General features: G+C 36.1%; 1 protein-coding gene across 2 annotated transcripts in view; it reads right to left on the minus strand.

The window, feature by feature from the left end:
• LOC135225893 (ligand of Numb protein X 2-like) overlaps positions 1-6,361 on the minus strand; it is a 66,192-nt gene extending 59,831 nt beyond the window's left edge. Inside the window, exons 1-2 of one of the 2 annotated variants that reach the window (XM_064265473.1) lie at positions 6,032-6,361; positions 5,434-5,467 (exon numbers count right to left, since the gene is read on the minus strand). The gene's annotated coding sequence lies outside the window, so the exon portion shown is untranslated. The remainder of the gene's footprint in view (positions 1-5,433; positions 5,468-6,031) is intronic. The other variant, XM_064265472.1, reaches the window with a different exon arrangement.
• Positions 6,362-12,500: the final 6,139 nt, after the last annotated feature.

A 12,500-nucleotide genomic window follows, 5' to 3' on the forward strand; every position in this document is an offset into this window, starting at 1 on the left:
ACATTACCGTGATTCATATATATATCGAGCCACAAATGTCCTTTAATATCTAATTCGCTCTACCTCGGAATTGATATATTTTCATATATGTTAACCGGAGGGGAATTTTTTAGTCGATAAGAAATTTGTCGGCGAAGAAATTCCCCCTTAGGTTAACATATATATGAAAACATATATAATGCCGAGGTAGAGCGAATTCGATATTAAAGGACATTTGTAGCTCGATGTATATATATATATATATATATATATATATATATATATATATATATATAAATATATATTATATATATAACATTTCTGTGTCTGCGTGGATGTATATAAACTGCTCTGGACAAATGCAGAGAGCGTCAGATCATAATTGCGTTCTGTTTTACGAGTAACTAACTCTTTATTCATACAAGCAAAAAACACCTTATATCTCTTGACATTTAAAGTCGTAGTGGCGCTCCGGAGAGCTTTTGCAATTTGAATTACGAAATTGAAAGTCAACATTTCTTGTTTTATTTCCCTTCAGTTTGAAAAAAAAAAAAAAAAAAAAAAAAAAAAAAAAAAAAAAAACTTCGTCCCGTCCTCGGGCTGAGTCTCTGAAGAAGCCAGTGTAAGGTTGAATTTATTAACTGCTATAAATGTTTGTAGGAAACTCGTGAGTTTCAGCAAGACCCGTAATCAAAACTTTTGAAGAAGGTAATCATATGTTTCTTTAAACGGCCTGCCTTTTATCTTTATTAATTAGAGCTACTTTAGTCTGTAATTTTACTTTTTTTTATTCATTCCGTTGATATTTACACAGTCCGTTACTTTACACTTATACTTTTACGTAATATTATTCTTAAAGTATTTTGAATCAATTAGGATCAGCTTCGTGTTTATCTGGTTTATTTGATCTCATGCGTTGCGAATGAGTTCATTCTTACAAAATTTATTTTGGGTTTATAAAATAAGAATGAATGGTGTGAGTTCATAAAAAAAAATGCTTTTAATTTAGATAGATTTCTCTGTTGGCATCCAATGAAAGAGCTATCGATTTTTTTTAGTTTAATCCAGGCCTTTGACTTTTAAAATGTACCGTGTTTGTAACTCGTACATTTTGATGACCCCTCCCCCCCCCCCCCCACAACAACAAAAAAGGACTACATCAGGAATTTGAAACATTTAGTACTAAAAGTCTGGAAGCTTAAGAGTGTTTCTAGACCGTGACCAATATAAGCGTTCAGGATAATACCTTCCCCGAAGGGTGGTAGTGCCGTCAGTGCACCTCACGCGGTGCACTGTAGGTATTACTGAAGGTTCATTGAAGCGTCCCTTTGGGGCCCAAACTTCAACCCTTTCCAGATTGATAAATACGAGAACCAACAAGAATTCATGAAGCAAATGAACACAGTTTAAGAGAGAGAGAGAGAGAAACTAGTTTCTTAAATCAACGTACACTGATAATCCCGACCCGGATTTATTGTTTTATTTTCCCATCTTTTTTTTCTTCTTCTTTCACATGAACTCTCTTCTTATTGCATTTTCCGAAAGCAACATTTTAGATTTTATTCTTCTTCTTATATTTTATTCTTCATTTTATATTTTATTCTTCATTTTATATTTTATTCTTATTCAACGATATCTCCTCCAGAGTTCAAACCCCGTTGAAGTCTCAGGTGCATAGCGTTCGAGGGTCGGGAAAAAAAAAAAAAAAAAAAAACCTGTTGAAAATAATGAGGGCGCAACAGTGTTTGTTGCAAACGCACCTGGTGCTCTATCGTTGTTTACTTAATATTTCGATGAAGATTAGGGACAAATAACGTCAGCGTTATTTTTTTTTAGAGCCAAATAACGCGAGCGTTTTTTTTTTTCTCTGCACGTTGTAATAGAGGGTTGCGTAGTTAACAGTTTTTTTGAAATGTTTCTTTTGATAATTTGACATTTACTAGTGTGTTATGTTTCCGAGCTGATGGTATCCTAAATGGTGTTATAAGGTTTGTCAAACATTAGGGTATAATGCATGAAATGTATATATTATATCATATATATATATATATATATTATATATATATATATATAATAAAATATGATATATATATATTTTTATATATATATGTATATATATATTATATATAATATTTATATTTATATCGGGATAAAAAAGTATGTATTCCTACTATATGTTATATATCTATATATATATATATATATATACATGTATGTATGTATGTGTGTGTGTGCGTATAATTATCAGCAGTGCACTGACCACCCAACACAATGCTCCATAAACCCATTTCTTGCATATAGTACTCGGGATTCTTAAATAGCAAGTAAAGTCCTTCTTTCCCAATACTTCTCCCACCTCATCTCTCCAGCTCTTCCTACTAGATCCTCCTTATCTTTATCCTAACGCTTCCGAATTTTACACTCCTCCGCCAACTTATCATCCCCAATCTTCCCACATGGACTAACCGTCTCAAACTGTATTATCCATCCTTTCATCCATACTAACCTTTTCAATATATTATTTTTCACCATATTTCGCACCCTTTCAATTCTTTTCACGCCAGAAATAGCGTATATACACATTTTATCGCAAATTCTTCAGCATTTTATGTTTCTTTGGCATTTTTAGATATCCCCACTTTACTTCCATAAAGGAGTTTTGGCTCAACAGTTCCTTTATACACTCCCACCTTTGCACCCACAGACGCCCTAAGCCTCTTACCAATATTTTGCATAAAGCCAGTTGCCTTTCTAACTTCAACCTAATCTCTTATTCACTTCTTGTCTCTTACCTTTATGTTAATAAACCTAACCTTATGAAATAACTGCTTCATGTTGTCATTAATTGCTCCAACTTCCTGGTATCTCTTTCCTTTCATGAATTTCCTCTTAATCACATTTATGTTCGACTTTCTCCCCTTTGCAGACATTTTCAGAATCATTCACCAACCTGTGCTGTTTCTCATCACTATTCCCAACGGCTGAGTGGGTAGTAACCCTTATCATTCGTAAACACCAGCCATGTCGTTCTTCATTCATGGCAAGTTTTCTTTATTTACAACTTTGTATAAAGTTTTTTTTACACATACATACACATATAACGTATATATATATATATATATATATATATATATATATATATATATATATATATATATATATATATAATATATATATTATACCACGGGAAAATAATAATTTCAATATTTTGTGCCTCGACAATGTCTCATTAAAAGACGAAAGCAGCTCTGTACGAATTTCTGCCTATTATTTTTCCTGTGGTATTCGCTTATATCATGAAGTCACGTGCAATTTATATATATATTATATGATATATATATATATATATATATATATATATATATATATATACATATATATATTAGTTGAGAGAAAGAGATAGAGAGCTCAATTATCAAAGTCACTGCCAGACAAATTGATAGGTGAATAAAAGGAAACGCGATGAAAGGAGACAGGAACAGCACAGAGAGAGAGAACAATCGGAGAACAACAGTTCAGCCGCCGAGAATCAATCTTAATACCCTGGAGGGTTGAAAATCAATCTTTCTTCTCTCACGCAAGATTGAATGATGCTTCTGTTGGTAGATCGAGAGGTTGTGAAAGGGCGGTTGAAAGGGAGAGGAAGTCTCCGGCCGACTTACTTTCCTTTTCCATCAAGGAATCCGGATTTTTTTTCCTTTTTATTATGATTTGTTTGGAGGGTGGGATAAGAGTAGTGGAGCAGTGCTCAGAAATTAATCTCCCCTCTTTTCTCTCACTCTCTCACACACACACATTTTGGACTTTTCTCTCTCTCTCTCTTTCTCTTTCGACTTTTGAATCTCTCTCTCTCTTGACTTCTGAACCTCTTTCTCTCTCTCTCTGTCCCTTGACTTGTGATTTATCTCTTTTAACTTTTGAATCTCTCTATCTCTCTCTCTCTCTAACACACACACACACACTTTGGACTTTTATTTTTCTCTCTCTCTCACTTGACTTTTTATTTATCTCTCTTTTAACTTTTTAATCTCTCTCTCTCTCTCTCTCTCTCTCTCTCTCTTTCACACACACACACACACACACACACACACACACACACACGTACCTACCATCGACCCAAACCCAAGATTTAGCGTGTTTTCTTTGCCATCATTTCAACAAAAGATAAAAAAAAAACATATATATACATATCTATCATTTAAAAAAAATACTTTTCCTCTTTCAATGACAACGCAAATAAAAGTCGATATCCAATACAAATAAATAAACAAAGAAAGAAAAGAAAACATCGTAATACGAGCAGATCAATGAGCAAACAGAAAGTGACCTTGAGAGAGGGACGTCTCAAAGAAATGTTAATAAATCTCTCTTATTAAAAATGTAATTACGTATTGATCATTTTTTGAAATATATAGTATGTTGTTTGTATCAAATAATGACCTAATTCACTTTCGAGTTCCGAACTAAGAAGAGAGCATGAAGAGATGAAAGTGAATTTACTCGTCAATTTACGAGTGAGTATTCACCATATGCATCAGAGCTGTCTATTTATAATGTTGCAGTCCAAAAGGACATATATACACTCACTCCCACACACACATTATACATATATACATATGCACATGTATATATAAATATATATACATACATACATATACACGTGTATGTGTATGTATTGATGTGTATAATGTATTCGCAGATGTATAGCCACTAACATATATTCATATATATGTGTTATGAGGCAATTATTCTATAAATACAACTTCAGTATGCATGTGCACGACAGAGAGAGAGAGAGAGAGAGAGAGAGAGAGAGAGAGAGAGAGAGAGAGAGAGAGAGAGAGATAATCCACAATTTAGCATTCGACAGCAGCAACACATCCTACTACTAATCATGTTATGTTAATTCAACTGCTGAAGTCGGTTACATATTGACTCTTTCCTGGTAATTTAATGCAGAAAGCAGTCGACTATTACGGGATCATACTACCCAGAATTTAGTCTGGGCCAGAATGAGAAGATTTGGGCAACAGACAAGGGCTCCCAGACATACACACATGTATGTATATGTATGTTATGTATACATATAATATATATATATATATATATATATATCTATATATATATATATATATATATATATATATATAGTTATATATATATATATATATATATATATGTACTTATATTATATATATCCTATATTATTCCACCTACTTAATTTGATGTGTATCTAAAAATACCACGTATTTCTAGGATTAAATTGAACACATTGACCCAAATTTAATTTCTAGATCCTGCTATCTAGAAAGTGGATCTCACCAAAATTGAATACTACAAGTAAATACATCCTCGTTTTAGAAGATATTGAAAATTGAAATATTCAGTAGTTGAAACTTGCGAAAAGGGGAATAAATAAGCTTTGTTTAAAAAAAAATCATTTTTACCACTTACCACTTTTCTGCCCAAAACGCTTCTCTCTTGGTGTCTAAAGTTAATTGAAAACTTCTCAGAAATGTTGTACAAGACGAGATTTTCATTGGAAAGTAAATGGTAATTTACTGAATTATGAATCCCGAAATTTGATTAAAATCTGATAAGAGTTTCTTTGACAAACAGTCGGAAATATTCTAAAGCAAAAGACAATTAGATATTATTATGTTTTTTTTAATGATAAACTCTTTGAAATAATCTGGACGAATATCATTCACAAAAAAACTATTATTCCAAATTGCTACATTTCAAAAAATCACATTGTCACAAAAAACATTTAAGAAAATTAAAACAACACTACGACAAAAAATGAAATCTAAATCCTTCACATTGACAAAAAATGTGACAAAAATGGATCAGTGTCACTACAAAAAATGTATATGTAGAAGTTCACATAAAACCACACACGCTATTCAAAAAAGCCTTCCTCCTCTAAAATATGTATATATGAACCGCCTTTCTGAAAAGGGGTTTGGAAGGAATTCTAAATAGAAACACTACAAAAAGGGAGGTGACTCAGGCGTCCGTCACCTGGCTACACACACACACTCACACACACCTGGCGGTAAATAGCGACTCCTCACGCGAGTTCCATAACGGAAAATGAATGCATGGGCGTCTTTGTTTATATCGGTCCAAACGATTTCCGCAGGCCCACTTATTACCTAAAAGCATTCGTCTACGCCCTCTCCCCGTTCACTAAGGAGGAATTAAAATGAGAGGCGAAGGCGATGTACTACGACAGGCATAAAGGAAATGGGGAGGGCGAATGGCGTAGAGTTTTCAAGGCAACGAGAAGGTTTTGTGGGGAGGGGGAAGTGACACGAGAGGCGGTTCGGTATGCGTTCAACCTTCGCGACTGCCGAGCACACACTGACTGACTGAGAGAGGGAGCTGCTCGCTCAGGCTCAGCTCCGACTGCCGAGCTCTTCTCTCTCTCACTCTCTCTCTCTCTCTCTCTCTGCTTTTGTCGTCCTCTTCCTTCCTCCTCCAGTTGCTGCCTGGACTGGGAGGGAGCCACTTCGCATTCTAGGCCGAACTTTCCAAGGCCAAGTCGAATCAGCCGCGGTTGAAATTTTTTTTTTTTATTTTCCTATGGAAAATGAGAGAAAGGGCGAAGCGATCTATCGATCTATCGCATCATCATACCTTTCCATTAGAGTTCAGAGCACTTTGCGGGCAGATCTAATAAATGATGTATCACAGCATTTAGACGCATCCGCGAGAAACTTTTTTTTTTTTTTTTCAGACGACTCCGAAGACTTCTTGGTCTCTGGCGGGTAAACATGCATTAATCATTTCACTCGAGTTGGTCATTGTACCCCCCTCTCTCTCTCTCTCTCTCTCTCTTCTCTCTCTCTCTCTCTGCAGTTCGGTATGTGATTACAAGAGCGTTTCTGAGGAGGCGAAACTCCAGTAGGCGCAAAAACAAGTCGGCAATTACAAAAATACTTGTAGAATGCACTCGTCTATATGAAACCAACTCTCTCTCTCTCTCTCTCTTCTCTCTCTCTCTCTCTCATGCACAAAACTTATCATTAGAGAATAAATGCAGAAGCAGAAAAAAGGTAACATTAAAAAAAATATTTTTTCTTAGATGTTGAAATTGTTCTTCAAATTCTCAGTTAATTTCCAAATTTGGTTTTCCATTATATATATATATATATATATATATATATATATATATATATATATATATATATATATATATACGTGTGCGCGCGCGCTCGCATGTGTATTACCACATTCTTTCTCTACTTGTTGGTGGTAACAAATTTAAAATTAAATCGTATACTCCATCCAAAAATCATGTAAAAAACATAAAAAAAAAAAAAAAAAATACTACATTGGAATCAATCATTTCATCTTCAATTAAGATTTGCTAGGAGATACCACCGAAAATATTTGGCTAGCATAAAAGAGAATATATATATATATATATATATATATATATATATATATATATATATATATATATATATATATATATATATATATATACACACATTGTACAGGGTGTCCATAAAGTCCCAGTACCATTCTGAGCAATAAATGCTTGTAATGGTACTGGGACTTTATGGACATCCTGTATTTGGAGAGACGCTCAGAATATCCTGTGATCTTCTGCAGCAAGTATTGAAAGGCCTCACCCGCCCCCCCTCACCCCCCATCCCCCATCCCCCATTCCCCATCCCCCCAAAAAAAAGAAAATATCTCATAAACCGGTGGACCGTTAGTTATGCTAACAAAAGTCAAAACCTGATTCATTCCATTCGAAAGTCAGGAAGTCAACCTTAGCTCGAGAGATAACGACAGAGCATGCGCAGAGATGGAATGAGTGGATGATGAAATGGAATGAGTGGATGATGGAATAGAGGAGAAAGTGGAAAACATAAAAAAAAGGAAAAAAAAGATAATTGACTTGACTAGGCCTTGATAGAGAGGGAGAGAGAGAGAGAGAGAGAGTTACAGAAAATGATTAACTGGGTCAATGACTCTGTCTATAGAACCCTTTCAAGGTCTTTAGGTTTTATTACGAGAGGGAGAGAGAGAGAGGTTGAGTAGGCCAATGACTCAGTCTATATAAGCCTTTCAAGGTCTTTAGGTTTTACTTATAAAGATTACGCGCCAAGGGAGAGAGACTTCTAATAGACTCTCTCTCTCTCTCTCTCTCTCTCTCTCCTCTCTCTCTCTCTCTCTCTCTACTCAAACAGAAGTGGAGAATCAGTGGTTGAAAACTTCGCTTTGCTGAGAATCCTCAAGGTCTTTCTCAGGTAGAATTTTGTTGAAAAAGATAAAAAAAAAAAAACATTGAAAAAAAAGGCAGATTGATAAAGTAACTCTTGCCGTCAAGAAGTAGGAACATTATAGACATCATACAAGTAAACAGTTCTGGTATTATAATAATAATAATGATAACAATAGCATGAGTCTTCAAATGTAGAAATAAATCCACAGTTATGTATAGGTACATGAATCTGTATTGATTTATTTGTAGAAATATGTACCCATACATAACTGTGGATTTGTTTCAATGATGATAATAATAATAATAAAATAATAATAAGTAATAATAATAATAATAATAATAATAATAATAAAAATAATAATAATAATAATAAAGTCCACAATGATATCAGGGTAAACATATTGTAAAAATATATTCAAAACAATGTATGAAAATATTTATATAAAGCTCTCGTTATATATATATATATATATATATATATATATATATATATATATATACAATACATATATATATATATATATATATATATATATATACTATATATATTACTACATACATATATATATATATATATATATATATATGAATATATATATATATGATATATATTATATATATATTATATATATATATATATATATATATATATATATATATATATATATATATATATATATGTGTGTGTGTGTGTGTGTGTGTGTATTTCTTCGCCTTTTAGTGATTTGTGTGATTATGTGATTTTTGTAGGTGATAATAATAATAATAATAATAATAATAATAATAATAATAATAATAAGTGTGGCGCCGTGGCAGAGTGGGTTAGGTCGTCAATGGACTGGTTAAGCAACATTGGGGCTGGTCAGCCGTTGGATGGGTGACCGCTCTCCTCGGCGTTGATTCCTTGGGAAAGGATCTTTACCATAATTTCCTCAGTCTACTCAGCAGTAAATAAGTACCTATTCCTGATGGGGTAGGGTCCAGCTATGGGTTAAATAGCTAAACTCAGTAATGATGTTAAGAAATGAAGGAATAAACGACAACGACGTAAATGGAACCTCTGGCAACAGAGGAGCTTCGTCCGGCAGCCAGGTATTCAACCCAATTGAAGGGGAAGACGGTCAGGTACTTGGAGGTCGTCATCCAGCAACTGACCACCACAACGACAGTAACCAACAGCCTGAGATTGGAGCTACAGAAGCAAAAAGGAAGAAATGGACAAGAGAAGAAAATAAGGAAATATGGAGATGCTACATCAGAAGCAACCTGGCGGAGAGAGGATATAGAAGAAAGTTGGTCAACATCTGGAATGAGAGGAATAACACCCCCCAAACAGAGCAGAGGCTGGTAGACCAAGTAAGGAAAAAGAATTGGATCTCCCCAACAGAAAGAGAAGAACTGGAAAGGGAAATGTCACACGACAACGAATTACACGAAGACGAACTGAGAGACGATCCCACAGAAGACAACAGGGATGATGAGGTATCAAACAACGACACATGAAGAAACACCGAGGAAGTAACAGAGAGGACGGAATGGGTTGAAAAGATTAGACAATGGATGGAGCCAGAAACAGTGAGAACAAAGATCCCCTCCATGAAAGCCTACAACACCAAGAAATTAAGGGAGAAAACAAGTGAGGTCAATGAAATAATGGGCATAATACACACCACCAGTATCACAGAAACAAATAACTTGGCATATGCAGGAGCAAGATTAGTAGCAGAACTGATGGGGATTCGAACACCAACACCACCAGCACAACCAACCTAACAGAAACCAAAACAGCAACCCCCTTGGAAAAGGCGCCTGGAAAAGCAAATCATGGTGATGAGATCTGACTTGAGTAAACTGAAAGAGATGGCAGAAAAAAGGCTAAGAAACAATAAAACAAGGGAGGAACTCAACGAGAAATACAAAGTACAAGAGAGGGGACTAAACAACACAATAGAAGATGTAAAAAAAAATGAGGCTTAAAGCCAAAGCACATAAGATCCAACGGTACATGAACAGGAATAAGGGATACCAACAGAACAAACTATTCGGAACCAACCAGAAAAGGCTATACAGCCAACTAAGAGGGGAAGACAACCACCAAGAAATTCCTTAAGCCGAACCAAGTAAGAGACTCTGGGAAAACATCGGGAGCAATCCGGTATCACACAACAAACGTGCAACATGGCTCCAGGAAGTCAAGGAAGAAGAAACAGGGAGAATAAAACAAAGATTCACAGAGATCACGACAGACACAGTCAGACACCAACTAAAGAAAATGGCAAACTGGAATCCCCAGGTCCCGATGAAGTCCATGGATACTGGCTCAAAAACTTCAAGGCCCTACACCCACGAATAGCAGAACAACTCCAGCATTGTATCTCAAATCACTATGCACCCAAATGGATGACCACAGGAAGAACATCCTTAGTACAAAAAGACAAGAGTAAGGGAAATATAGCCAGTAACTACAGGCCTATCACCTGCCTACCAATAATGTGGAAGTTACTAACAGGTATCATCAATGAAAGGCTGTACAATTACCTAGAGGAGACAAACCATCCCCCACCAACAGAAAGGCTGCAGAAGGAAGTGTAGGGATACAAAAGACCAGCTCCTGATAGACAAAATGGTAATGAAGAACAGTAGGAGAAGGAAAACCAACCTAAGCATGGCATGGTTAGACTATAAGAAAGCCTTCGACATGATACCACACACATGGCTAATAAAATGCCTGAAAATATATGGGGCAGAGGAAAACACCATCAGCTTCCTCAAAAATACAATGCGCAACTGGAATACAATACTTACAAGCTCTGGAATAAGACTAGCAGAGGTTAATATCAGGAGAGGGATCTTCCAGGGCGACTCACTGTCCCCACTACTCTTCGTAGTAGCCATGATTCCCATGACAAAAGTACTACAGAAGATGGATGCCGGGTACCAACTCAAGAAAAGAGGCAACAGAATCAACCATCTGATGTTCATGGACGACATCAAGCTGTATGGTAAGAGCATCAAGGAAATAGGTACCCTAATCCAGACTGTAAGGATTGTATCTGGGGACATCAGGATGGAGTTTGGAATAGAAAAATGTGCCTTTTGTCAACATACAAAAAGGCAAAGTAACGAGAACTGAAGGGATAAAGCTACCAGATGGGAGCAACATCAAACACATAGATGAGACAGGATACAAATACCTGGGAATAATGGAAGGAGGGGATATAAAACACAAGAGATGAAGGACACGATCAGGAAAGAATATATGCAGAGACACAAGGCGATACTCAAGTCAAAACTCAACGCTGGAAATATGATAAAAGCCATAAACACATGGGCAGTGCCAGTAATCAGATACAGCGCAGGAATAGTGGAATAGACGAAGGCAGAACTCCTCAGCATAGATCAGAAAACCAGGAAACATGACAATACACAAAGCACTACATCCAAGAGCAAATACGGACAGACTATACATAACACGAAAGGAAGGAGGGAGAGGACTACTAAGTATAGAGGAATGCGTCAACATCGAGAACAGAGCACTGGGGCAATATCTGAAAACCAGTGAAGACGAGTGGCTAAAGAGTGCATGGGAAGAAGGACTAATAAAAGTAGACGAAGACCCAGAAATATACAGAAACAGGAAAATGACAGACAGAACAGAGGACTGGCACAACAAACCAATGCACGGACAATACATGAGACAGACTATAGAACTAGCCAGCGGTGACACATGGCAATGGGTACAGAGGGGAGAGCTCAAGAAGGAAACTGAAGGAATGATAACAGCGGCACAACATCAGGCCCTAAAAACCAGATATGTTCAAAGAACGATAGACGGAAATAACATCTCTCCCATATGTAGGAAGTGCAATACAAAAAATGAAACCATAAACCACATAGCAAGCGAATGCCCGGCACTTGCACAGAACCAGTACAAAAAGAGACATGATTCAGTGGCAAAGGCCCTCCACTGGAGCCTATGCAAGAAACGAGCACCAACCTGAGGAAGTGATAGAAAACGATCAGGCAAAGATCCTCTGGGACTATGGTATCAGAACGGATAGGGTGATACGTGCAAATAGACCAGACGTGACGTTGATTGACAAAGTCAAGAAGAAAGTATCACTCATTGATGTTGCAATACCATGGGACACCAGAGTTGAAGAGAAAGAGAGGGAAAAAATGGATAAGTATCAAGATCTGAAAACAGAAATAGGAAGGATATGGGATATGCCAGTGGAAATCGTACCCATAATCATAGGAGCACTAGGCACGATCCCAA

This window comes from Macrobrachium nipponense, chromosome 13 (assembly GCF_015104395.2).
Source record: "Macrobrachium nipponense isolate FS-2020 chromosome 13, ASM1510439v2, whole genome shotgun sequence".
Taxonomy (NCBI): Eukaryota; Metazoa; Arthropoda; class Malacostraca; order Decapoda; family Palaemonidae; genus Macrobrachium; species Macrobrachium nipponense.